This window comes from Columba livia, chromosome 1 (genome assembly GCF_036013475.1).
Source record: "Columba livia isolate bColLiv1 breed racing homer chromosome 1, bColLiv1.pat.W.v2, whole genome shotgun sequence".
NCBI lineage: Eukaryota > Metazoa > Chordata > Aves > Columbiformes > Columbidae > Columba > Columba livia.
The window spans coordinates 78,849,903-78,876,940 of NC_088602.1; the positions used below are offsets into that span (position 1 = coordinate 78,849,903).

The 27,038-nt window shown below is 41.1% G+C and overlaps 1 protein-coding gene across 4 annotated transcripts in view; it reads left to right on the forward strand.

Moving 5' to 3' along the window:
• Window positions 1-214: 214 nt before the first annotated feature.
• Window positions 215-27,038, forward strand: part of NRIP1 (nuclear receptor interacting protein 1) — a 147,197-nt gene continuing 120,373 nt past the window's right edge. For 2 of the 4 annotated variants that reach the window (XM_065063904.1, XM_065063912.1), the window contains exons 1-2: window positions 215-364; window positions 3,235-3,395. The gene's annotated coding sequence lies outside the window, so the exon portion shown is untranslated. Of the gene's footprint in view, window positions 365-3,234; window positions 3,396-18,579; window positions 18,603-19,767; window positions 19,877-27,038 lie in introns of those variants that run through there. The other 2 variants (XR_010472902.1, XR_010472904.1) reach the window with 2 other exon arrangements.

Below are 27,038 nucleotides of genomic sequence, written 5' to 3' on the forward strand. Positions count from 1 at the left end.
AAAAAAAAAAAAAAAAAAAAAAAAAAAAAAAAAAAGAATTAAATAAATTAAAAAAAAATAAATAAAGCACAATAATCAGGGCACGGGAAGGGTTAACTTTTTTAGCCCCAGACAGTCCCCTGCTGATCCGGTAATGAGTAAGCAATGCCGCTGAATGTCAATAGCTCGCTGTGAACTCGGGTAACCCCGTTGAGCCCTGTGCGGGGAAAGGGGGGCTGGTGGAGGTAATCGGCTTGACCCCCCCGACCTTCCCAAGCCCGCCCGGGGTCCTGCCGCCCCAGGGCTGGTTGTGTGTGACTGCTACGTGCTGCTGCCCGAGTGCGAAAGGCTTTTGTGACAACTGGGTCTAAGTCAGCTGTTGGAGGTAATATAATATACGCTAGTCAGTAGCTATATGTTGCACAATATACGATGTGGCAGTTCCTTTCTAACTTGGGGAGCCACCCAGTCTTTTTAGGATTTCCAGGAAGAGCTGTGGCATCTGACCTTCAACTGTTATTAAAAGAAATCAAAGATTGTATAACACTCTGTCAGAGCTTTGCGTTTCTTAGTGGAGTTATGTTTCACCAAATGCCTCCACATTTCTGAGCTTCACAGGTTCTTTATTCCTTTACTTGTTTATCCTCTGGTAAGCATTTATTAATAGGGAGACTTATTCCTTTACTGTACTTGTTTATCTTTCAGGAGTTTTGTTTTGTTTTTCAATTTAGAAGCAGAAGGGTCTCCCACGCATTTCACATTTCTATCTGCGGGTGAAGTCACTGCATGGTTTTGATAGCAATCTTCCAGCTGTCTGTTTTCACCCTGGAATCCCTTCCTTTGGCTAATTTTCTGCATTATCACTGTAGTTTTTGACGAAGACTATTAATCCACCTGTCCCTCTGTGAAAGCAGCTAGATTGGTTTGTGTAAAAGGGGAGTAAGATGGTATGAACTGTAAGTCTGCTATTAATCCTGTTAATAAGGGATTAAAGTGAAGCCTTGTGAGTAGGAAAGGCTGATTTGATTGTTTGGGACTACAACCTAGCTCTCCCTTATGAAAGCAGCCTTTGCCGTGCATCACATTTTGTGATTTGCATATTTGGTCTCTGAGGAGATCAAGGTTAAATATAGCAAGGAGATTCTGCTGGCTTAAACTGGTAGCACAACTATGTTCCTTCAGCCTAGCAGTCCCTTGGATAGCAGAAGGAGGAACCCTGCCTGTTTTTGCCTGGCAGTAACTGCATCCCATAATACGACTTATATTGTTAGCTTATGCTTTGCCTCTGACCTTTATGTGCACTTTCCTGATGTACCAGATAGGCTGTGTGCCTTAGTTTAGAAGGAAAGAAGCAACAGAGGAACTGGACTAAAATAAATATCTTGACACTGTTATTTTCAGCAAAAGACTTACAAAAGCAACAGCAATGGAAAGCCGAGCAGTACCATATATTCCCTGTGTGAGGATATCATATAGAGCAACATCAATCTCATTAAAAAAAAAAAGAAGTTGATGCTGTCTCTGTGTTAGAGCTTAGCATTCTGCTTCCTCCTCAGCCCTAAGAGAAGGCCCATAAATTATTAATACTAACATCAGTGTGAGACAACAGATGGTAAAGATTACTTGGAAGAAGTCTTCGCATTAACATATTACGGCCCTAGTTTCACAGCACGTTGGGACTGTTCCCTGCTGCTGCCAGCCAACCTGGCCCTGGGAGAAACCTCCTCACAGAGGGGAATCCTTGGGCAGCAGCAGAAAGGTCCTGCTCTGATTCAGCTGCACAGATACGGTGACCAGCCACCACACAGAGAGGGGCGGCCATGTGTCACAGCACCCCTCTGACACCCCCTTGGCCCCGTGAGGATCCTGGCATCTGCTGCACCAGGGATGAGGCCAAGAAAGAGTGAGCTCAGGACTGGGAAATCCTTCAGGTAGCTGAAAAATATATTCCTTGCTGAGATGCTTCCAGATGGGATCAGTTGCGTTACATGCTCTGAAAAATAAGTAATACACATTTGTCAGTTTTGAACTGTACTTGAGCCAATGGTGATACGAGACCCAAAGTATGCACTGATATATACGTGCAGTATCCAAAAATCTTGCAAGCAATGGAATTATTTTTATGTTCTCTAGAATGGGTTACTTCATCGTCTTCAGGTTTACAAATGTCATAAAACTAGTATCAAGCAGGTAAATGAGAAATCTCTTAAAAGAGGGCAAGTATACTATATTGTCTTGCTAGGTAGCACTTGTTGCAGCAGAACATGACTTTACTCTTGTTCTGCCTGTGACCTTCCTGCCCATTACTCTTCTCACACCGTTTTTGTAGATAACTCTGTGTCAGAAACTCTGACACTGAAGGAATTCATCCAGCCTTTCAGGGACTTATGCAGGAGGCATTTTCTCATGGCCCATTACTTCTGCAAATGCATATGCTATGCGAGCGTTTCACTGTGACTAAATCATGACTTAAAATATAATTCTCATGTTCCTACATCCTCTGGGTGTCATGGGAAATTTTCTACAAAGCCTAAATAATGAAAACGTAAGAAAGTGCTACTGTTCTCAGACTTACAGTGGTGAGCCCAAGCATGGTTCTGTAAAATGAGGAGAAACTGGCTCTTCGTTTATCAGCTTGTTGCCAGAAAGTTGGAATCTTCTGTTCTCAAGAGATGGGCAGTGTGCACATGAGGACATGGAGTGCTTGCTTTTTGAAGATGCCTAATATTACTTTGTCAAAGTGTTGATTTCTAACTATATTTTTTTAAAATCATTTAATAATATAATCAACAGGTTCTTGGAATGAAGGCCAAGTTAACCAGATTTGCTACTTAATATTATTTTAGACTTAATTTTTCCCTATGGAATTCCAACTCACTGTTACATCACCTAAATTTGGTTTATAAAATAATTTCCCAAAGACCCAGTTCTATGGCTATTGAAGATGCAGGCAACATTCAGATTAAGGTTAGCAGGGAAAGCATTCAGGGAACAGCATTAGTGGCACAGAAATGGGTTCAGATGTTAGCATCTGATAATTCGCAATCACCTCTGCCTAAAAACAGCTACACTGGCACAGATTTGCATTTGCCCGTGGACAACTAACAAGTGTTTACAGGCTCTGGATTACAATGGTAGCAATCTGTTATGTCACAAATAATCTTGTTTCCATGTGCTGAATGTGGGTAATTTGTAATCTGCTTTCTGTGAGCAAATATACCCCTAATTACTTATTTTTGTTGACTGATTTTACAGGGACTTGGAAGTCAAAGCTTTGTTGGCCAGCTGCAGCATGGGACGACTGGGTACAACCCAGGGGAACGTCACAGAGCTGGTCCGCAGCCCCCAGCCCAACAAAAGGGTCTTTGGGGTCCTGGAGAGAGAGCTGTTGCTAAGACTTCTATCAGAAGGTGAAGGTAGGAGGGTTTTTAGGTTATTTATTTGCCTCCTGGATGAGTTTCCAGACTCTCCATCCAATCATTGCTATCACAAAAGGGTGCTATCATGGGGCCCTGGAGGTAGAGGTCTTCTGTCAGAGCAAGTCTTGGGGAAGGTTGCTAAGGTTCCCTGAGGTCAAAGGAGAAAAGTAAGAAGACGTGCGTAAAACCAAGAGAGTGATAAGATACGTGTAAAAGCAAGTTTACATGAAGGAGTACAGGCTGTCCTGTGCTTGTTCTGCCGGCTCTCTGAGCTGTTGTTGAACTAGCAAGCTCAAATTCAAAGCCGTAGACCATGCTTAGCCCATGTACATCCATCCTCCTCAGGTCCTGTCTGGACCTCAAACAGGAAGAGGTCTCCACACCTTTAAATTATGAGATGCAGTCCTAGTGAAGTGATCTCTCTGATTGATGTGAATCTGTTGGCTTTAGGGAAATCAAACAACTACGAAAAACGAGGGAAGCCTTTTTGGCTCAGCCAGTGAAGTATTAGAGCTGGAAAGACGAGAGGAAGATTTGGCATCATGCAAATACATAAGGAGGGGCAGAAGTCATTGCTAGATTTTCTAAGTATAGAATTGACATTGTTCAAAACAGCAGGTGCCATCTCTGTCAAATATAACAGTACAGGTGTAGCTCTGCATGGTATGTTGTGCAGACAATTGAATACTTGAATTCTAATCACAGAACCACAGAATCACAGAATGTTAGGTATTGGAAAGGACCTTGAAAGATCATCTAGTCCAATGTTTTGTATGAAGGTCAGCTGGTGACCTATACAAAATAAAAGCGCAATTACAGATAACTTGCAAGCATTGAAACAAACCTAAGTGAAGGTATTGGTATGTCTGAATGGGGGCAAGGGGAAACAAACACTCAGAAAAAGGTTAATTAAGATTCCTGGGAAGGGAGGGAAACCACTTGCCTCTCCAAAGAGGGACTAAATGCCGAAGGGAGGAGCAGACCTTAGGAGGTAATGAGAGTGCTAAATGGCAAAGTTGGGGCTGGGAGAAAGGTAGAGCTTCAAAGGAGGAATGTGCACAACTTGGATGGTAAGTTGCCTTTACGTCTGTCCTTAGCAAAGTGGAAGATGAAAGGATCTGCACTCAAAGGACCTGCCTCTCTGTTGCCTTTCACCTTCTGAGCTTATTTATATCTATGCAAAGGGTATGTAAATTGCTAGGGCGCTGGTTCAGTGCCTTGTTTTCTAGCTATATAGGATGAACCAAGCCTATGTGCCAGGCTCCGAATACTTGGGGGCTCTCACGTCCTGCCATATACTGCTGACAGTAACATATGCATTCTGCTCTGGTAAGGGGGGTGAATCTTCTCCAGTGCTTTGGATGGTGTATCCATAATACTGCAACTACCAGTATACTTGAGATACTGGAATATTGACAAATTTTTGGTTTGGCTTCTTTGTTACTCTGCCAAGGTCTGTGGTGCAGTGCCTGTGTCTCTGCCCTTCTGTCTGCCCCCCTGCTCCCCATCGTGCCACCCTGGCAGGGGCAATGCCTGCGTGGGGAGCAACTCCTGCCCCAGCCCAGGGGGGTGGCTGAGCAGAAGAGCTGCCATGCACACAGGCTCCATCATTAGCCACAGGAGCAGCCTTCCTGCTAATGAAAGAGGCCGGGTGCGTGCAAGAATTGGGCTGGAATGGGAGAGAGGGAGGGGTGTACTAAGGGGTCCCAGACCTGAGGACCGTGAGGGAGGTGAAAAAAGGCTCTCTGTTCCAAGGAGAGTGCCATCAATTTATTTATCGGGAGAGCATGGAAACTGCGTAGAGAAAACGCTGAAGGATCAGGACCTGACAGAGGACTGTACAGCAGAACACGTATGGCACGTTTTTTGTCTCATTGCGCTTGTGGGAGTGTTAATTATGAGACTGTAGAAATGCTTGGGAATGCCTGTATTTAGACAGCGCACTTCAGGATTCACTGCAGTTAAGCCCCAATTACTCCAATAGTATTAAAGGGTCCTGTGTGGGTTTTGCAAAATTCATTTACATCCACTTTAAGGCCCCTTTGCACAGGCTGAGCAAATGATAACAGAACCTAAGTGGAAAAAATAAATGGAAAGGAGGAAAGATTGATCTCAAAAGAAATGAGCTTCACATTTGTGGCCCATTATAGCCAAAGGCACAATCACCTAATCTGACTCCTAAGGTTAGTCCTAAATATCAGTGTAGGCAAGTCCCTGGACAGTTGCCAGTGTCTCAGGGCAGATAACATCAGTACAAGTCGAGAAGAGGTCTCCAGTCTAGCCTGCATTTTCATATACTATTAAAATAAAATGAGACAGCAATTAGTTTCTCTTCAGCTATTCCACAGCATAACTCCGTCGGTCAATTAGTATGAATAAATAAATATAGTTCTTGAATTATTAAACTGCAAATAGAAGAAGCAACTCCATTTAATATTTCACTGTTCCTTCTCCTTGCTCTTTTGCTTTGCTTGGAGTTTTTACTCACTTGCTGTTATAGGAGTGCTATTGCCTATTCTTAACTCTTTGCAAACTTTTAATTCTTCCTTAGGTTAATTTTCTTACTCCAGTAACACTTTTAATCTTGGCTCAAGATAAAGGTTGGATTATGAGAGGCTATGCATTCACAGAGCAACAGTCAAGCCTCTGGGAGCAACGGGGAAGTCAGTGATTTAAAAAAAGAAAAAAAAATCAGGACATTTATTTAAGTGTTTCAGTATGGGCTTACTAACCTTAGGTTCCCACTTACTAAAATCTTGGCCTTAATCTTTTTCTGCATGAGCTAGAGAAGAGTAAACAATGTCTGATTATCCCACCAGTTAATCCCTTTTCCTAGTAAGAGAGGCAGAAACAAGGGTTGATCAGGGTTAGGATATCTCCTGTTTGTGGCCAAAGGCCTGGGGCAGAGAGGGCCAGTCCAATGGAACTGCTTAGGCAACTGCAGTACCACTGGCTGTAGGAACAGCCTGGGACCTTTGGCACCTCAGGATCTTTCTCAAATTTTATATGAAAGTGTGATCAACATAGATCGGTTTCTTCAGCTGCTGCACAAGGAAAAAGTCAATCATGTGGAAAAAGAAAACCCCACTATAATTTTAGACTTTAGTTGTTTCCAGGTGATCTCTAAGAAGACAAATCAGAGCATTTTCTGACTTGTTTGTTCAAAAATGCTTGTGTTGACCTCTTTGGCTACTTGTGCTGGTCCTTACAGAAATGGGTCACTACTGTTCTGTACTTTACCAAAGCATCTGGATGTCAGATCATGAATACCCTGTGGGAAATGGCCAAGGAAAATATTAAATAATATTATAATAGCATCTTTAATAGTCTGTTCCTAAGACAGCTGATGCATATAAAAGGAAAAAGCAGCGCAACTCTAAGTCAATAAGCTGGAGAGAACTTGAAAGCTCTAGTGTATTTCTCTTCCTCCTGAGATGCACCTGCCTTCTGACCTCCAGTTTTGACTTTGGACCAAATTCTCACAGTACTGGCACTGTCGTACGTGAGAAGAGAGTGAATTCTTGTCTAACCGCCTTAGGGTGAAGCAGAAGCACTGTCCATGACGTTATCTCTCTCCAGATATATATGCTGGCAACCCCAAACTTTGGACTTGGACAAGCAGTGCAGCACAAGAGGAGTGGTTGCGCAGTAAACAGGAGTACTGAGGAGTCAGTGTCTGTGAACTGTGTGTGCTCTGGGGGTTTTTGCTTTGGACTAGCTCGAGCAGCTTGGACTCGTGCTAGCAGCTCAAGTGCTCTGGGTGAGCCTCTGGAACACATCCTCCGGTTAAACTTCATCCAAAATCAGTCCACCTCTCTTACTCTGAGACTGCCCCACAATGTAAAATGATACTCACTAAGTGTGGGCAGCTGGGAGATTTGTTAACCTGAATTAAACCACTAAAACCGATGCCCCCCGCTTAAGGCAGCAGACTGCTGCAGCAGCACAGCCACCCCCAAAAAGGCCACCTGCAGCAGTGCTGCCTGCTTTAAAATATCAGCGCTGGCAGCCAGCAAGGTGAGGGAAGCACGCTCACTGTGGGGAGTCAGGCTGGATTTACCAGGCTTAGTAAGCCACGGGAGGGAACGAGAAGGCTGAGAGCCACAGCCCCAGGTCGCAAAACACAGCCGTGACCTACACCTGCCCAGGACAGACTAACCTCTGCTGCCATCCCTCGTGGGTTTTCCCACTTTTTAGTTTTCTGTGCTGATGACAAACCTTGAGCTGCTTCTGTATATGCTTTAAATGTATTATTTTTTCCCCTTTGAAGTTGCTTAAGGCACTATGTGAGCTGAGTGCATTCCTCTTGGATTGGCTCACTGCAGTGTATTTTACAATGATAATTGCAATGAGATTTGTTTTTCTGTTTCAGATTAAATATCTTTTGCCATTTTCTGGCCTGTTTTTATTATCTTGTTTCCCATTATTGCTAGTGTAAGATCTTTGAAGAGCGTAGTTTGGGTACATTAATAAAACTTTTTCATATTGTATAGCTTTCAGGTGGAAATCATAAATGGGTCATGGCAGCAGCCAGGAGCGGATGTGACATACAGTCCTGTGGTTATGTCTTACAAGCGCTGCTGTCTGATCTGCTCTGGTGTGCAGCATTTTCTCCTCTCTGCTTAGCTGCCATGGTGATAGGTTACTTGGACATACCATAAATAGACAAACTATAATAGCAGGGCCTGCACTGAGTCTGATCATGAGGACAGTCCTCTCTGCCTTAGTGCACTTGAGTTTATACATATGTTTGTGAAAACTGCCACTTGACTCTCTTGCCTGCAAAGTCAGTGTGGCAAATAGCACCGTGCTTGCATTCACAAGTCTACAAGAGCCTTTACTGGGAGGGCTGGATATAAGAAACAGCATATTTAATTCTGGTCAACTCAAAGCAGAGGGGCTGACCTCCTCTGCCTTGTTCCAGGCAAACTAGCAAGGCTCACCAAGGATTGAGCTCAGCAGGCAGGTGCCAGCTTTGGTGGCTCTGTATCCCCACAAAGCAGAGATGGTGCCGTAATGCCGGCGGTGTTTGTGGTCACATGTGGGCCCAGCCACACAGCCATCCTTTCCGAGCGTGCCCTATTAAACAAGTTGCTGAAATCCCCGTGTATGAGATATATGCCAGACTATGAGAGAAACAAGTCCCTGTCCAAGGGGCCAAGGAAGGATGCTCCCTGTGTCCCTGCAGGGTAATGTTATAACAGAGGGCTTGCAGCTTAAAGGTGCTGCTAGGCCCTGTGCCTTTTTCCGAGATGATACATAAGGTGCAGAACAACATCTCTGTGAAGGCAGAATGAAATCAGAACTAGGGCAGGGCAACAACTAGAAGAATAAGTCTTGCAATTGGAGCCTCAGACTCAACTCTTGTGTCTGCAGGGCTGGGGCAGCCCACAACATCGTCCCTTGTGGTGCTCTGCCACTAATTCAGGTCAAGTAGAAGGGCTCCTTCCCTGCCTGTGTGCCGAAGGAAACCAATGTGTACAGGTGGTACTCCTGACCCAAAAGCCAGCCTGGGGTGCTGAGAGCAGTGTGGGCAGGGCACCTTGCTGAGACCACCTGCTCTGGGGTGTCACGTGGCTGGAGAAGGAGTCTGAAAACCATCCCATGCAGTGTAGTTCGTAACCTGTGAGAGGTGAAAGAAGATGGAGCATGGGAAAATGGGCTGAGAACAGTTCAAAAGAAAGAAAGAGGGAAGCAAGGAAAGATGGCTTTTAAGAAGGGAAATATTTAATTTTATAATATTTAATTAATATTTAATTAAAGGGAGGTATGTAGGTCAGCAAGGGGGAAAATAAGAGAGATACAGGGTAAAATGGGTGAAAAAAACATGGAAGGAAGAGGAAAAACTGGGTAGATGGAATAAAAGCATTAATAAGGACGGTTGGAATTTTTAATTTATTACGTGAGCTCTTAAATATAATTTATTCTGTTCTTTCACATTTGAATTTGATTTTTTAAAAGTTACTCCTAATGGAACTGATATGATTTTTTTAAATGCAATTCAGTTTGATTTGACCATTACATATCTTCAAATTATTCCTACCTATAGTTTTTGCTGTTCTGTTGGCCCTTTAGAGAGCATAAACCCTGCAAGAGAGTGGCAAGTGTTATAGAAAGGGAGAAGAAACCATTCAGAAATTAAAGCGTTCACAAAATAAGAATTTGCAGATGATGTCTTCACATTGAACGCGGAAATAGCAAGTGTGTGCATGAAGTGTATATAAAATGCATTAAAGATGTTTTTACTAGCAAGATGATGATATATCAAGCAAACCTCTCACTTAAAGGGAAACAAATGAACAAAACAAAACAAGGAGGGGAAAAATATCACCCTTATTCAGATGTAACACCTTGTTGTGTCGGAGAGAAGGCATTGGATAGAGCTCAGTGACTAATTTGCTGGCTATTAGCCCTTCATCAGTTTTGCTTCCACTTCTGTTTGATTTATGTGCTACATAGCATGATTTGATAATAGTTTCTGCAAACAATTATTTGTTGTAGGAATATAATAGTCAAAACTAAAGCTACAAGTTAAATTACACAGATTAGTTACAGGCTGGTTTTGATCCCTGACTGAATTAATAGAAAACGGATTCTGTTCAAGTACACAAGTCTAGACTATGTTTTGGTTTTAAAAACAAACAAAGAAAATCCCCAATCTCCAACTTCAGTTCTTCTAAGGAAGGTCCTATCACTGCAGAAGACCTTCCTGCATTGATTGGGAACACGCACACAAGGACAGATGTGTTCCCAGAGCAGCTGTGTATCGAAACTCGAAGTGGCTCTTTGCGTCCGCGTTGTGTGCCCTGATTCAGAATGAACCTTCACAGGCTGAAGTTCTCCTCACTTTCTGATGCATTGGTGGGCCTGAAACACTGCCAGCGGGACTGACGTATGTGCATACACAGTCTGAATTGGCATCTACATGTCTATTGTTTTTGTAACTAGGACTTTTTCTTTCTTCCTAAATATTGATGTCAAAATAGTAACAGAGAGGCTTTGCTACTGAAGGTTCTTTAAGGATCAGCTGATTTAGCCTTGGGTCCTTCAAATACTTTAAGCAGTCATGAGATCTTTAATTTAGTGAAGTTGCCATGTGTTGCTAATTGCTGTAAATACATGGCCAGGTCTTGAATCCTGTTCTTGCCGTGCTAGATGAGGTGGCTCTGGCAGGTATAATCTCTCCAAAATGTATTTTTCACAAGCTTGTGTTTTCCCTTGATAATATGGTAAAAAACAAAACATGTAACGTTGGTGAATGATAAAATTGTTGAAGTATTTTGCAATGAAAAGTTCTTCCTTGTATGGCAGATCTTTATTCAAAATGTGCTAAACTAAGTGTAAATCAAAGGCACCTGAGTCTTCTTACAGCAGTGTTGTTGTAACCAGTCGTCAATATCTACTTGATGTTTGGAGGATTTTTTATCTCTTTTTTTTTTTTTTTTTTTTAATGGACAGTGGACTCTAATATTTTTTTTTTTTCCTAAAATTCAATGAGAAAACGTCTCTAAAAAGTTTGAGTAGCAAAGTCATGTTTCTACAACCTTCTCTTAGCATTGAGTCAAAACATGGATCTCATGTGAAAACAAGAATAGCTTGTCAAGATTTAAAACAGCAAGTAAAGGCTTGCGAGTGGGTAAATGTGAGTCAGAAAGAGAGGTCTGCATCAACATACGGGATTTTTCTTTTCCATTGTTTGTGATCAAAAGCTGCTACATGACAAGGCGTTTTTGAAAGACACATAAGCTCTGCACCCTTTGTCAAAGCTTTGACCAGAAGATGAGAGATACACTTGGCAGAGAGGAGCTGGAGTTAAATTGACAGTGGGTCAAATCTGTAAGCTTCTTGCTTTGACTCCATGTCTAGGGAGCCATCTGGAGCACTCTTGCTAAGCTGGGAGCAAACAGGCACTTCCAGCTGGTTCAGTTCCTTATCTGCTGCGGAGTCAGCAGGGGAGGTAACGCAGCACCATGGGCAGCTGTAAGCAGCATACTAAGTCACCACACTGCACGGAAGAATTAGCTGTTGCCCATTCTCTTGTGGGCATGATAAAGTCTTTTCAAAAATGCAGTCGTTTTGGCGCCATCCAAACGAATGTTGCCACAGCACTCTGCCCAGGAATGTGTGTGTGGCTGTGCAGTTCCATTGAATGGCCATTGCCAGATAAAGGTTTGTGGGAGTGTCATCTGCAGCCAAAGCTGAATTTTTATTTGGTTGCTGTTTGAGAGCTGACTTGAGCTTCACTTGGATGTGGTGTCTCTGAGGTTGTCTTTGTTATTGTTTTTTATATATGCTTTTTTTTTTCCATACTATACTAAAGCACTCACAAAGCCTCTCCAGTGCATCTGTTCTTTCTTCTGTATCTGTATCCTCACGGCCTTTGCTGTGTCTGCTACAATAGTTTTTAAAATGGCTTTCAAGCCCAGGTCTGGGTGATACAGTATTGCTGAAATCACCTTTCTTAATAATCCTGTGACTTGCGTCTTGTAAAACCCAGAATATACTCTATGATGCTCTGAGTACTAAACTTTTTCAGAAAAAGTTGTCCTATATCTTCAAGAGCCTATTTGACTCAGTTTATTGCTACATCCCAGAATTTTGTTTCCTTTTTTAAGTTGGTGAGTTGTTGGGTTTTTTTTTGTTTGGTTGGTTGGTTGGGTTTTTGTTTGTTTGTTTTTTGGGTTTTTTTTGTGTGTATGTGTGTGTGTGGTGGGTTTTTTTGTGTGTGTGTGTTTTTGTGGGTTTTGGTTTTTTTGGTTTTGTTTTTGCAGTCAGTGACTAAAGCTCTTATCTCCATCAGTTTATTTTATCTCCGTTGCTTTTCATATTTGAATTGTATCTATGATGCTACCACCATTGTGTCACTGTACAGGCCTTGAAACGTGCGAGTCACAAATAATGAACATATTAAAAATTGTTTCAGCTGCCCTCCCAGCTCCAATCCATCAAAGGACTGCCACCTGAGAATAGCTGTGAGTGCACAGATCACCCCACTGGATTTAATGGTCTAGAGCTTATGATCATTGCAAGCAGTGGTACAACTATTGTCCTGGAAGAGACAAGCTCCAGCAGAGCCAGATGCCTGGTGTGCATCAGCATGTTCTCTACAGGGTGGTGTTTATGGGGTTGTGCTCTTTCCTATGTAATTTCTCTCACTTCTGTATGTTTGAGCACTCAAAATTTGCTTGTCTGCTTGCTCTGGGAGTGCTTTTGAGAAACGGAAAAAATCTTTTCCTCATCAGGCTTGGTTAAAGATCTGTGTCCATCTTCAAAATCACAGCACTGCAAAGTTAGTGCATGGCAGCTGCATGTGGAAGAGGCCACAAAATATAGCAACCTTTAAAAGAAGACAAGGAAATAGAGGCTGAGAGTGCAAAAGGTAATAGTAGTGTACATATAATGATGGTGAACTTAAATGATGATGCCTTACTAAATGAGGTCGTCATCTAACACACCCTCCCCTCTACGCCTGGGAGCAAATGTGTGGCTGAATTCTGATGAAATATTTGTCAGTCAGTGGGTGTTTCTTATGTTTACTCCTACAAGTATGGAGGCTAAATCACTTGTGTCAGGATGATATGAGTAAACTGAAGGTCACTTTTGGCATACTTTAGCATGCCTCAGAGGCACTACTGATAAGGAAAAAGACAAAAGGACAAAAAACAAAATTAACTTTTAATTTCGCACCAAAACTATGGCTGTCAGAAATAAGGACATGAGTGAAATCTCTTGAAAAATACAGTATATGGCTCTATATTTAACATTGTATCTGATTCAGCCCATCACAGAGACAGTGTATGTAACAGTTTTGTATGTATAAATATGAATATATATGGATCCTAACACATAACTCGGAAAAATTTTAGTGACACACTTTCATATCTAGTTTCAGTGTAAAATCTTATGCCCTAAATTACAGGAATGCATAAACAAATCAGATATATTAAGTTTCTGTTGAGAAGTCTTTGGTGATTGCGTACAAAGAAAAGTTATTTACATGCTGATATAAGGCATTACTTAGCATAATGAGCAGTAATTTTCTCATCCTCAAAGGTATTAGGCTGCCTCACATGTTATATCTAACTCAGTTACATAGTCGTGCTGCTCTGTATGATCCCCAGGTGCATATTTGAAAAGCTTCTTTTAACCTATCTGATTGAGCGCATGGAGTCGGCTCAGACGCCAGCAGTCAGTGGCGGGGGGACCAGCCAGGTGTCCCCCACCATCCTCCAGCACCTATCACCTCCAACCAGGGCAGCTGAAGCCAGCTGCAACCCCAGAGCCCTCCTCACTGCTAGGGAAAGGAAGGTCAGATAGCAAGAGCTTTTGATCCCCCGCTGGGTGTTGGTAGTCAACACACCTACCTGCAACTATCCTTAGTGCGATGGATGTAATGGTACTGGGGTTGTTTGGTTTTTGAGAAGTGACTAATACATGCCCCGAGCATAACTGGTGATTATGTTATGTACTTGGGTGGGATCGCTTCCCCCTCGTCCTTTTAAAAATACATTTGCTGTATATATGTAAAAATGAAGAGTCACAAACGGTAATAGTTGTCATCAACCACTAACAACAATGATCTGAGGCTTTAAAAAGAAGGTGGTTTCTAAAGAGAACTTTAAAGTCTGAAGTACAAAAGTTGATATTTTTCTGGCCTGAGTTGTAGAAAGGCCCTTCACTTATTTTGAGGTCTACCAAAGAACATGTTTGTGTTCAGGGTCCATCTCTCTGGAAAATGAAGACTTGTGTTCATCCACCAAATAAATAAAATGGATGGAAAATTAATTAATGTCTCCCTGGACAAGCTTGTGGTTTTGTTTCAGTCTTGGTCTGGTCCTGAAACCACTTTTCCTTCTGGCTTTTTAGTTTCAAGGTTTTCTGTGCAGAATCATGGTAAGGATATGAAGTGTGGTGAGGGTCTCCATAATGTAGATGAGGAATAGCTTGAGAGTGACTGAATTGACACAGTCAACTTTGTTGACATTTATCTGAATTCAAACCAGTGACAGGCTGTGAGCCCCACAGTCACTCTCAGTTTTATGATCTTAAATTATGAGCTGTTCAAAAAGACACCGTATTTTCTGCTTAAATAGTTTTATGTCTGTTTATATCTTAATTGAAACGGTATGTAGGCATCTGCAAGTACCTTTTGTATGAAGGCCATTATTAAATATTGGTATTTCAAAGGTGCCTTAGAAATGCATTTTTATTGTGTTACAAGTTAAGTGTTTGTTGAGAATCTCTCCATTAAACAATTCAGCCTCTGAGACTTTTGCCTGTAACCGGTATAGGTTCTGTTCTGTCAGCAACAAACGACATAACTGCCTGCCAAATACGAGAAAAATTTTGCATTGAGATACAAACAGGTCAGCATGTGTCTGACAGCAACCTGAGCTTCCCCACATTTCAAAATGGCCCGGCCTGCTCTTCCCAAAGCTCCCCGTGTGCTCCCTGTGCAAAGGGGCCAGGGGACACCCAAGCCTTTGCCTTTACAAGGCACGTACCAGCAGGAGTACGTCAAAGACTCAATATCTGCTTTGTCCTGAGATCGTAGTTGTGATGTACCAGAGCAATGGCAGGTGCGCATATAAACCAAACCATTTAATTTACTCACTTATTTTTGAAGGACAATAGAGTAGTTTATGTTAAAAGGGATGTCAAGAGGTATCTAGTCCAACCTTCAGCTCAAAGTAGGGTCACCTGTGAGATCAGCCCAGGCTGCTCAGGGCTTTGTCCAGGCCTCTCTTGAAAACCTCCAGTGATGGAGCCTTCACAGCCCAGCTGGGTGACCTTCTCCACTGCCTGCCCGACCTCATGGGGAAAATGTTGCTCCTTATTTCCAGCCTGAACCTCTCTTGTTTCAACTTCCAGCCATTGTGTCTTATTCTGCAACACACTGATGCCAGCATGTGGCTCCATCTCCTTTATCACTGCCCTGTTGGTCCAGGCAGGTGGCTGGTAGGTACCCCCAGAGCCATCTCTTCCCCAGGCTAAGTGAGCCCCAGCCCTTTAGTCTCCACTCAGTTATGCATCAGCTGAAAAAGAGCTCTTTTGTGTTTGTTTTGTGTGTGTTTGGTCAGTGTCGCCCACAGCTGTGTGCCCACATATGTTGGGAGGAGGAGGAGGAGGAGGAGGAAGGAATAGTAGCACAGAAAGGACTTCTGAAATCAAGTAATGCCCATGCTAGCTCAAGATGGCTTCTGCAGCTCAGTGCTGCAGAGAACTGGGTGTCCTAGCTCAGGAGCAGAAAGTGGCATGGGCTGGCTCTGAAGCTTTGAGTTAGAAATCATTGTTCAAAGTAAACAAGAACTGTGTGCAAGCAGCACAGTGCAGGGATGTTAAGCACCATCTGCACTGCTGTGCTCTAAGAGCACAGGAAGGGCCTTTCAGGGTATATATGATGAAAGGGCCGTGAGAAACGTAGAGTGAGTCTCCGCACCGTCTGTTCCTGTCTTGAACTCTACTAAATCACACTTGAGGTAGGACAGTAATTGCCCTGTGCAATATACTTCCAGTATGTATACAAAAACTTTTTTAGTAAGTAATCATTGGCAGGTACAGTTAATAGAAAATCTGGAAAATCGAAAGTCCTGGCTTCAACAGAGGAGTACTTGGGTTCTGTAATAGTTACAAAAATCAGAGGTTGCCAGCACAATTTGATTTCATTTCACTTTGATTTTTGTTGTTATTCAATGCAGACTAGGCTCTTCTCCTTCCCCCTCTGTTCTCTTTGTTTACATATTACCTCTCACTTAAGTCACTGTAATGTCATTAACTGCTGGCATACTGCAGAGCACAAATGAGAAATTCTTGATCTGCAGTTTCCAGGGTGCTTAGTTTTTGTTTCGTTTTTTCTTTTTTTTCCTTTTTTTAGTAGGCGACAGTGAATTCATTTTTGGGAAAAAAAAAAAAAACAAACCAAAACAAAACCAAAAACCTTCCTATGGAAGTTTTTTGCAAGGTTTCTGGGGAAATCTGCTCGGTATTCAAGTTCTGAAAACACTGGAAAAAACCCACACGAAAATGAATTGAACTTTAGTCTCTTCTGGCCCTAAAACCTAGAGGAGTTTGTTTCACACTTTTATCTTTCAACCATGGACAGATGAGACTGGACAGCCAATTAGCAATGATGCATATCTGTTGACTAGACATCATGGGACAAAGCTACAGCTAATTTAAAATAGCATAATTCCACGCCTACCCTCAGTTTTCCTCTGTGCTCGATAGGGATCCAGCCTACTTAGTGAATACAATGGATGTGTGGGTATAATCACACACAGGTCTCCTTTAGAGAAATGAGACAACAACAGAAGACTTATTGTCTGAAGGCAAGAATTCTATAAGAATTGGGAAAATCTTTGCTAGAATTGTTACGAAATGATATTGAGGATCATGGTGTAGCCAAATGCTATTTCTTTCAAGCTGTATGTGAGGTGTTCCAGCTGAGCCTTCCCTTCCTTGTATACTCTGCAAGACATCTCTCTCAAAAAGCAGCTTTAAAATTTGGAAAGAAAGAGATCCCACAAAGTAATTCCCACTGGTTATTTCAACTGTTCCCTTTATGTTTTTTTTTTTTTTTCAACTCTCTACACACACAGCTAAGGACCACAAAGTGTTTTATCTGATTTCTGCCACAACGTAGCTCCATCACATTTCCAATGCAAGGGTCAGACAGTTTTAGCTATACAATTTAACTTGAAATTTCTTCTGAAATCAGTGTTTTTAAACAAAACTACCAAATTGCAGAAATAGGAGAATTGATTAGCAAATGTTTAAAGTTGCTGCTTTCCAGCATTCCTCTAATGATCAATAAGTCAAAATAACACTGGGAATTGCTTCAGTAGAAGACTAACTACCATCATGCATTTAATTTACATCTTAATGCATTGTTGTTGTTTTTCCTGTTCAAGTAAACTGCTTCTCAGGATGCACCTGTATAATGAATTTCTATGGGAATTTTTTCCTTGTGTTGTTAAACATTAGATGGTCTTCCAGAGATCAGGCTGAAATCAAAACAGATGTTGCCCTGAACACTAGGAGTGAAGTGGGATTATAACCAGGAATTAAGAGTTTAGGGGTCAGACCTGTCCTTTTCTTTCCTGGTATTAAAAAAATACACAGAGATTCAATAGATTCAGTTGGAACATAAAAGCTAGTGTGTTGGCTATACAGCAATAGCCCCAGCTAGATAGTTTATTACTAGTCACGGTGATGTGGATGTGTGTGAGTGAGCAAGCAGACCTTGTATGTGCACCCAGCACATATCTATCACAGTCCTCTTAGGCAGATAATTGGGGTCTGCAGCAACATACGGGCTTTCTGGTAGTCTTCAGCACAGCTCTTGATCCATCGATAGAACACCTGCCAACCATACCACACCTAAAATCCCCCACCCGGCTGCTCTGCACTAAGTTTGTGAAGTCCGAAGAGAAATCAGGTGGATATATTTGAAACATGCAAGTGGTGATGACCTTTCTGACTAATACGGGCTATGGGTCTGACTGACCTTGGCAGCATGAGAGGGTCATTTTTGACATGGCTGAACTGTTCTTGAACAATTTATCCAGTGTGCTGGGTACAAACAGTCTTTTCTTCAATATCAGGCATGCATGTCTTATCTTTCTACCTATTCTTTTTTTTTAAAGAATCTTAGCTATTGTGAAGCAGGCAAGGAAAAACATGTTCTCTATTTATATTGTTTGTTCTCCTTAGCCTCTACTATTTTATCTTGGACAATAACATTTCATGAATGCCTGTTTTTACTCATTTTTTGCTTGGATGATTTTAAAGGAGTCTCTTGTTATTCTGCAGCACTTTAGAACAGGGTCTCAGGGCCTGATTCTCTGATGCTGACATTGATGGGCCATTTCCAATTGGCTGAACTGGGTTTAAACAACATCTAATATTGTGTGTGAATGCAAGAAAATTAAAAAAAAAAACAACAAAAAAAACCAAACCAACCAAACAAAGAACCCACAAAAAACCCCAAAATAAACAAATAAAAAACACAAACAAACCAAACTTTCCAGTCTTTTAAAAAAGCAGTTCTTGAAAGACTGCAGGAGCAAATGAGAATGCCTAGTATGACAACTCCCTTCTACTTTGTCCTCCAAGGGAAATTCTGCATTAGTACAAGGAAGAGAACAGATTTTTCAGGTATCAAGAATGAAGAATGCAGTCAGCTCTGCTTTCTCTTTGTGTGAGGTCTGTAATTTCCATGGTGGGCTGTTTCGTGGGGTTTGTGTGTGTGTGTGTGCGGTTTTGTTGTTGTCTGGTTTGGGGTTTTTTTTTAGTTGTTGTTTGTTTGGGATTTTGTGTGGTGGGTTTTTTTCATGTGTTTTTTATTTGCTTGTTTGCTTGCTTGTTTTGTTTTGTTTTTTTCAGTAGAAGAGGCATAAGACCATGTCCGTTATTGGTTCAAGATGATCAGTGTTTTCTTCTCAGTGACTTATCAGTGATAGTCTCTAAAACAGATTCACTGAATCAGTTGAGTCCCAATGTAGACAGTGACAAATGCAGGTGCATTTATGTGCAATGTTTTCTTTTTCTAAAGAAAATGTTGTGAAGTCACTGCACAAGAAGAGTATCTCTGGGGAAAAAAAAAACAGGGTTATGACTTTAAAGGGAGGGAATCAACTCTTATCTACTCCAAGCCACTCTCCATTGCCTTGGATATTCTGTTGTTGGGTTTGTTTGAGGTTTTTTTCCTTCATTTTTTTTTTACTTTTTTGTTTGTTTGTTTGTGGTTTTGTTTGTTTGTTTTGTTTTGTTTTAAGCAGCCCTCAAACATTACATTATAAGAGCTTTTAGAGGTGTATTTCTTCTTGCTTTCCTGACTTTTTGTCTTTGTCATTATTTTTAAGTTTTATATCTGTTCTCTGTGTTAGAGAAACAGAAGATGCAGGTGTTGTAGACAATATTTAACCATGTTATTTTAGGCAACAATCTAACAATGTGTAATGCTAATTTTAATAACAGTATTGGGGGAAGACATCTAATTCTAGTGTAGAGCATAAATCTTAGAAGAAATATACCTGTACAGTCCCATTAGGATGTCCTTGTTTAAAAATCTGGAAAGTAAAGCACAATGCAAATGAAATCAGTTATGCTATGAATAATGTAGGCTATCCATTATTCTTTATAAAAAGTTGCACGTGTTTCTCAGTCCTATCTAGATACATTCCTGTTGTGTGACCCCCATAGCAATGAGAACCATGGTAGACTAAATGCTTTGTGGCAGAAGGAGAGACCAGAAGGGATTATGTTTGACTGGAGTGTTAAGCCAAAAATGCATCTCAGTTACACCAACCTGCCTTCATGTCTTCACATTGATCAACTCCTTCATGAAATGTAACTCCCTTGTCTGCAGGTGGAGGGGTGCTGGGCTTTCCCTTGTCTCTGCTTTGATTTCCATGGCTCAGGGTGCTCCTGATGGGGGTTTGCAGCTGCATAACCCAACTGAGAGGCCCCCTGGAGAGGTAAGAAAGATCTCAGTAGTGGAAACGCAGAAGGATCCAAACTGCATGGGACTGGGAGGCTACACAAGGGTTTTGGAGAGGTACACCTGAGTACACTACGGTTATGCTTCAGCGTGGACATAAATACTGTGTTCTCTAATTATTTGGGGATAGGGAAAGAATACAGATTTTTATGGTGCAAATAGGACAGGCGGTAAAACTGAGATACAGAACTAACAAGCAAATGTCCCATGTTCTTTTTTAACTGCATCTATGCTTTTCTCGGCATCACTTTACAGTTTGCTTTTAAAGTCTCCTATTCAGAGGGACTAGTGGAGGTGAAGATAGGGGGAAGGAGGTGTAACAGTACAGTAAAAAAGAGGGACAGCCTCAGCCTTCCATACTGAAGGGCTTCTGCTGTTGTCGTATAACCCGTGCTAGAACGAGCCAAACTCTGTGTTACTTAATTGGGCTAACCTCCCATTGAGTTGTGCTTGATGAACAAGTCTGGAATCTGGCTCTGCACACTTGTGATGAGAGGCGTTTCAGCATTTCAGCTCAGCCCGCCAACACTGACCTCCCAGGCTGCTGGGTCCCAGAATTTCCAAGCTACTGGTGTTGTACACTATTTGGGGAGGAAATATTCTCTTTGAGCAGCTGCAAAATGTTGTACTAGGCATACTGAAAGGCAAAGCCAGAGGCTGGTAAGCAGGAATGAGGGTTAGGCAAATGGCAGAGCACAAACTTCTCTCCTTTCCAGCCCATTTGCAGTGCCATTGCCAAGAAAGTTTTGGTTATGGCTTTTTTTTTTTTTTTTTTAATGTGATTGGGTTGCTTTTTTGGTTGCCTTTGGGGATTTTTGCAGTGTAATGGCCATTGGTATTTGGCATTAGTTAAGACTGGTTTTGTTAATCTCGGGGGGAGGTCTGTTTGTTTTCAGTGGAGCCAGCAGACCTGACTGCAAACAGCTTTTAGCATCTCAGCAAGCTGGAGACCACTGATGCTGCACCATGAGGTTTTGTGGTGAAGTATGGTCTCCTTTAAGTTACAGCAGGATTACAAAAACACTAGGCTGAGCACACATTTGCAGGGGCTGCCTAAAATTGTATTATTCAGACAGATTGTGAGGTTTCATCTGATGCTTGTTGTATATGGCTTTCTAATTGATGTATGCAGTTTGAAAATCTGCATGTCAGACATGTACATCTACATCTACACTGTACTGTTGCTACACTGTTACCACATGCAGGAGTTGCTTTATGCAGAAAATAGTCTGGTTGGTACTGTCTTTTAAAAACAAATACTCTGCTGTATTTGTCTAATGAGCACCGGCCATGTTTTGTTACACATAAACTCAAAGGACACTATTAATCCTCTCTCAAAAAAAATAGTCAAACTGTATAGACCAAAAAGATTAGATAGTGTACAGGGCTGTTATTAACACACCTTAGATGTCCTAGCCAGCCTTTGAATTAAAAGCAAACAAAAGGCCTGCAGGCTACCTGATATTAAACTAAAAGAGCGGTCATTAATGAATTGGGTGGGAAGCTGTACTCTGATTTTTATGAAAGATTATGAAAAGGGTGTTAAACTTATGGAATCCGTAACATTTGGCACAGAGTTGATTGGTTTGAGTTTCACATTCTTGGTTCGTTTCTCAAATGTTTCGTGAACATATAATGGACAGGAGAAACTTCTTGTGCAATACTTTCTCAGTATCTTCACTTATTTTCTGTATAAATATGAAAAGGTTAAGCAAGAAAATGTAAACATATACATTATTTTGTTTCTATTAAAAAATTATTAATGATATGGCATATGTAGTGCTTGCATGTTATCCTTGATCATTAAAACCTTGCTGCATATTTCCTTAATAGTAACTCCTTTTAAGTTGAGCAATAATGGGACTTGAATGAAGACTTCAGAATTTAGCAAATGAGTAATACACAGGTTTGGGATTCAGAAGAGCTAATGCTTCGTCAGCTCTTCTCTGTTGATGGTGACGTGTTCCTGTCATGTTCACTATCTATGCTTGAGAATTGACTTTTGAGAAGCAACAGCCTCATGCTGGCTGAAATTTCTCTGGGGTCAATATCCTTATTCCTCTTCAGCGAAGGAACCTGGATCCCACCCTCCTCTCTATGGACCATGATGTATTTCTATTCCTTATGTTAAAATACCATAATTCTCATTGGTTTTTTTTTTGTTCAGCTTCTGTCCAGTCCAGAAAGGTGTAATGACAGGGCATGATAAAACTGTACAAGATGTATGTACAGAAGGCTGGACACTAATTTTTGGGACAGAAGTAGACATAAACAAATTTATTTCTATGTGGCACCTATCTATTTGATTTTCTACATAGAGGGGGGGATATCACTATGGAAATAATGCTATTTTCTTATGAAAATATAGCTGATATTTTGGCTTAATTATCTGAATTTCTGGAGTTACATTACCATCTGAAGAGTGATTTATTAGAAAAGCAAGGAATAGTTTTCCTTTGTTTGAAATCAGTTTCCCAAAATATGCAGCTGTTGTACACATAGAGCCAAAAAGAACAGATGTGGGAAGAAGAAACTGGAGAACATAAGAACATATCGTAAAGTAGATTATCCCATATCCAGAAACAGACATTTCTCACGTGTATGCCTGATACAATTGCTTCCACCAATTTAGATTACAGTTCCCTACACTCTGGGTGGATGGAAGCAAGTCTGGGTACACTGAGGGATAGTATGATCTCATCCATGATACCTTTATTTTTATATAGATACTTCTCTGAAGTTGGTCCCATCTGTGAGGCCCTGAAGTGTTAACTCAGGTGAAGCAGGATCACCTTAATACAGAAACTGCTACCGTACTTCAAACACTGCATGGATCTGCTCTGTCTTTTCTATAACTTACCGTGTCACTTTTGCTGGGATAGTATAAAAAGAAAGGGAGGGACAAGTAAATTACAGCAGTGCAGTCTCTGATACTCTGTAGCTTTTATGGGGCTGCTATGCCTGGCTGCAAAGGGACTCTTTGCTGCCTTTTAATTCAGAGCATCCACTTTGAGTTCCACTTTACTGCCAAATTTTCAGGAGTGTTATTTTGTTATCGATGTTGTTCATGAATTACGATTTTAATTGATGGAGACCTTATGTAAGAGGAAAAAAAGCTTCTGATGTGTCTGCATGCCATTGTCATCGCTTTTTCTCAGTGTCTATCTACAGCAAGTCTACTCTTACGCTTCTTACAGTGCAGTTGTAGCAACTGAGCTGATTGATTACAAGTACAGTCACACCAGTCTTTCAAAAAGCAAATACATTATCATTTCCCAGGCAATGCTTTACATTTTTATAACTCTTACTAGCAGCTGAAATGACTCTAAGCTTTAATGATATTAATGCTATTTTATGTATTGGGGTCTAATCTTTGATTCACAGGACATGCCTAGCAACTAATGGTAGCTCTGAGGGTCCAAGATCTGTCCCTATGTAATTAATTCCTCTCTTTAAGTTTTTAGAGTGGTGGAGTAGTGGAAAAATATTTTATTAAGGCTATATTTGTGAATCTTCCCTGAGGCTGATTCATGTGTAAAACTTAGAACTGATGTGCTGCTCAGCTAGTAACTTTTCAACAAGGCCTCTTCGTTCCAGCAAAGAGACCTCCTGTTTTGAAGCAATAATTGTCTCTTCCAAATATTTGGCCAAATCCAATAGCGGTGCAGACCAGAGTATCTTCATTGCCTGTGACAGACTAATGACCCTTTCCATTGCTTTGATTGACTACATAAAAGCAACCTAGTAACAAACTAATAGGAAATTTATACTTCATTTCATGTGACTTTTTAATTTTATCTGAATTTTAACCATTTGGCAATACCTTAAACTGTGTGTGGCACTGTTTTTTGTTGCTTGTTGATTGGGGTTAAGTCTTCTTGAGCTCTGTGTTGAGACCGGTATAATGGAAGAAAGGCAGACACAGAAATGTATTTCATTTCCAAAAATGAAAATTAAAAAATGGTTTTACCTGATTTACTCTGTTGGAACATGTGGTTTTGCTTAAGAAAAAAACACCACCAACAATATAAACATACAAACAAACATCAACCGCCAGAAGCAGAGTACGTGCAAAATATAACGACTCAGTAGGAGGCATAATACCGACTTGCTTCATGTAGTAATCCCTTTGATTTCTTTTTCTTTCATGTGTGGTACCATAATTTGTAATTCTAGTATTTGTTTGCATGTCTCCAACTCTAGTGTTTACTCCAAGGAATTGTTTTGTGATGGCTGATTGCCCCAAATCAAGGATGGCTAGATAACCTTGCCTTTAGCTAAAATAGCTTGGTGTTTTTTTCAGCAGACAAAACACAATTATTGATAGAATACAAAAATAAGCTATTTTTTCTTTACCTAGTAACCTGCAGAGGAAATAAGAAATCTGACCTTCTATAATAATTTGTAGCACAATATTCACAATCTTGTTGAGAAATCTGATTCTTTGGTTGAAATACAAACTAAAAACGCATTTGCTTCTGCTTGTTTTTCCCTACTTAGAGTTTATTCAGAGACCTAGTAGAATAGCATTAGCTTGGAGGCTAAAGACCTAATAAAACCCATGATTTCCATTATACTTAATGAAATCTTCACTCAGAATAAAAATTTGGACAGGCTTAAGCAAACGTGTTGGTAAATGACAAGTGACATCTGCTAGAGATGTGACTACTGTCATCATTTTGACATACATTCCATAATCATTCCCTGTGATATCCTATATGTACACAAGATTGTTTTAAGCCAAATCCCTGTATAAAAGCATGCCTAAACTCACTGGAGGCCATAAAATCAAAGTAGAGATTTTATTGTTAGACCCTTCTCTAATTTCATCTGGTCTATGTGCTTTCATTGCAGATTTGTTAGATTATTGTATGAGCCCAGTTACTTCTACATTCTACGTTTGCCATTTCATATAAAAAAAAGATAGTCGTGATACATTGCAAAATACATCTTTCTGTTTGCCTGGGGTTTTGTGCTATTTCGGTATCTCACAAACCCAGGAAAAAAGTATAAGGAGTAAGTTGTGAAGTCTGACTTCCTATATGTTTGTGCTTAATATGCAAGTATTCTTGTGTCTAATAAATTAACATAGCAAGTCTTCCTCAGCAGAAGCATTATCTTTCTTCTGCCCTACCATCTATACATGTACAAAACTCTATCAGACACAGTATTTTTATAACCACTACCATTCTGTCAAAGCCTCATTGAAATTGCCCTGGAAAACTGGAGGTTGTTTTGCTAGATAGACAAATGGATAGGAACACCTGCACAGGCAGTTGTATAAACTGCCTTCCTTAGGAAGGTGGACTGATAATAAAAACTGACTTGCTACAATTGAGCTCCTTCAGCTGTATGCTGGACTAGATAACCTGTGTCTCCATTTGCCATGGAGGGAAGAAGCAAGAGCAGCTCTATTATTGCCAAATTTGATTTGCTGAAGCTCAGAAGTGTTGTTCTGCTTCTAGGAGATCTCTGAATGGATTTTATTCTGCAATATTATCAGCTGGACGGTGATTGATTTGCTTGTGCTTTTTTTTCTTCTCTATTGTGTAAGAGTCTTGGAGATTTCAAAAACTGTTTCTTCGATAGCGTTAGCTGAATGGCTGCTGGGGAGGAAAATCAAACAGTGTATCCTCTCTCAATCCTTCTCTTCTACCTACCAGTAAAATTCAGGGAATTTGAGTTGCTGTGTTTCAATTTTGACTATATATTTTTTTCAAGTTGTTAAACTTTCAGTGTAGTCAATGTCCCCTAGAAATGTGAAATGTATTTTATTCTGAAATCTCATAATATACATACTGTTGGAATTTTGCACATTTAAAAATATTCCACGGCTCAAAAATGTGATTGGAACATTGCCTTTCTGGGCAAAAGTCTTGTTCCATTGGATATGTATTTTCTAATGACTGGTGGGGAAGTGTGGATCTATTATAGATAGAAATACTTATCTGTTCCAGTATTCAGGCTTTGTCAGCCCCTCTCTGAGGAGAATCTGTTGGGAAGCATAAAAAGAAGTGCACATTCTGGATGGTTTTCCCTTCCCCTGCTTTTGCCCCTTTGTTTTCATTTCTCTCCCTGAAAGGCAGTATCGGAGGCTCCTAAGAATCTGGGATGTCTGAATAAATGAGACAGACTGACAGCACTATTTTTGGTATCAACAATACATGTAACCTAAACTTCCAGAATAGCGATGATCAGCTAAGCTAAACAGACTGCTCAGAGTAGCTACAGATTGTTTCAAACAGCTCTTCCTTCATCAATTTGGTTAAAGGATATACTTGAGCAAGTTATTTAAAGTGCTGGCACTGCAGAAATCGGTTAGAAACTCAAAAACCCCAGGCGTGAAAAAGACGGCGACACTTATTAGAAGCATCTGGTAGCTTTCCCCTGTACTTTGCTTCCTTGTGGCTGGAAAATGTGATTCTTGCAATGGCGTGTGTTACCTGAGTAGCTGCTACCACGGGCAGGGGTCACCGCCAGCCCAGGAAGGCACATATACCCCTGCTGCAAGTGGGTACCTATATGTCTGTGCGCAGCTCCTAGGAGGGTAAAGCTTTCCTGCCAAAACCTAGGCGACTTGATGACGTTACCCAGGTGGGACCTTCTGAGATTAAAGATAGTGTTTTTATACGAGATCTACTGTGCTTGCTCTCTACACATACTCGGAAGCTACACTTGACAAAAAAGTCAGCAATCTAAAAGCAGCTGTTGAAGAGCAAAGAAAAAAATATTTATATTAGGTCTTTCCTCCAGGCCCTGTGCTCCCCATCTCTGTCCTGGCAGGACTCCTAAAGCTGAAATTTCTGCCAGTGGGGGACAGGCGGTGGCAGGAGGTGTGCGGATGTGCTGGCGGGGCCCTGCAGAGGGGTCACAGCTTCTCCTGCTGTCACATCCCCCTCGCCCCCCCGCTGCTGGGGAGGAAGGAGCTCCCCGGCAGCTGCAGCTGGAGGGGATGGGGTTTCTCCTTCTTTTCCTTCCTGTGTCTTTAATGCTGTCCTGCTGATTTTGTCAGCTGCGTTTTCTTCCTGCTTGAATTATTCCTGCTATAAAAATGGAAAACTGGGAATTTTCTGGTTTGAATTTTTGTATTTCCTATCTCGAGCATCCATTCAGGTAGCTGTTTCCCACGGTCGTTCTTA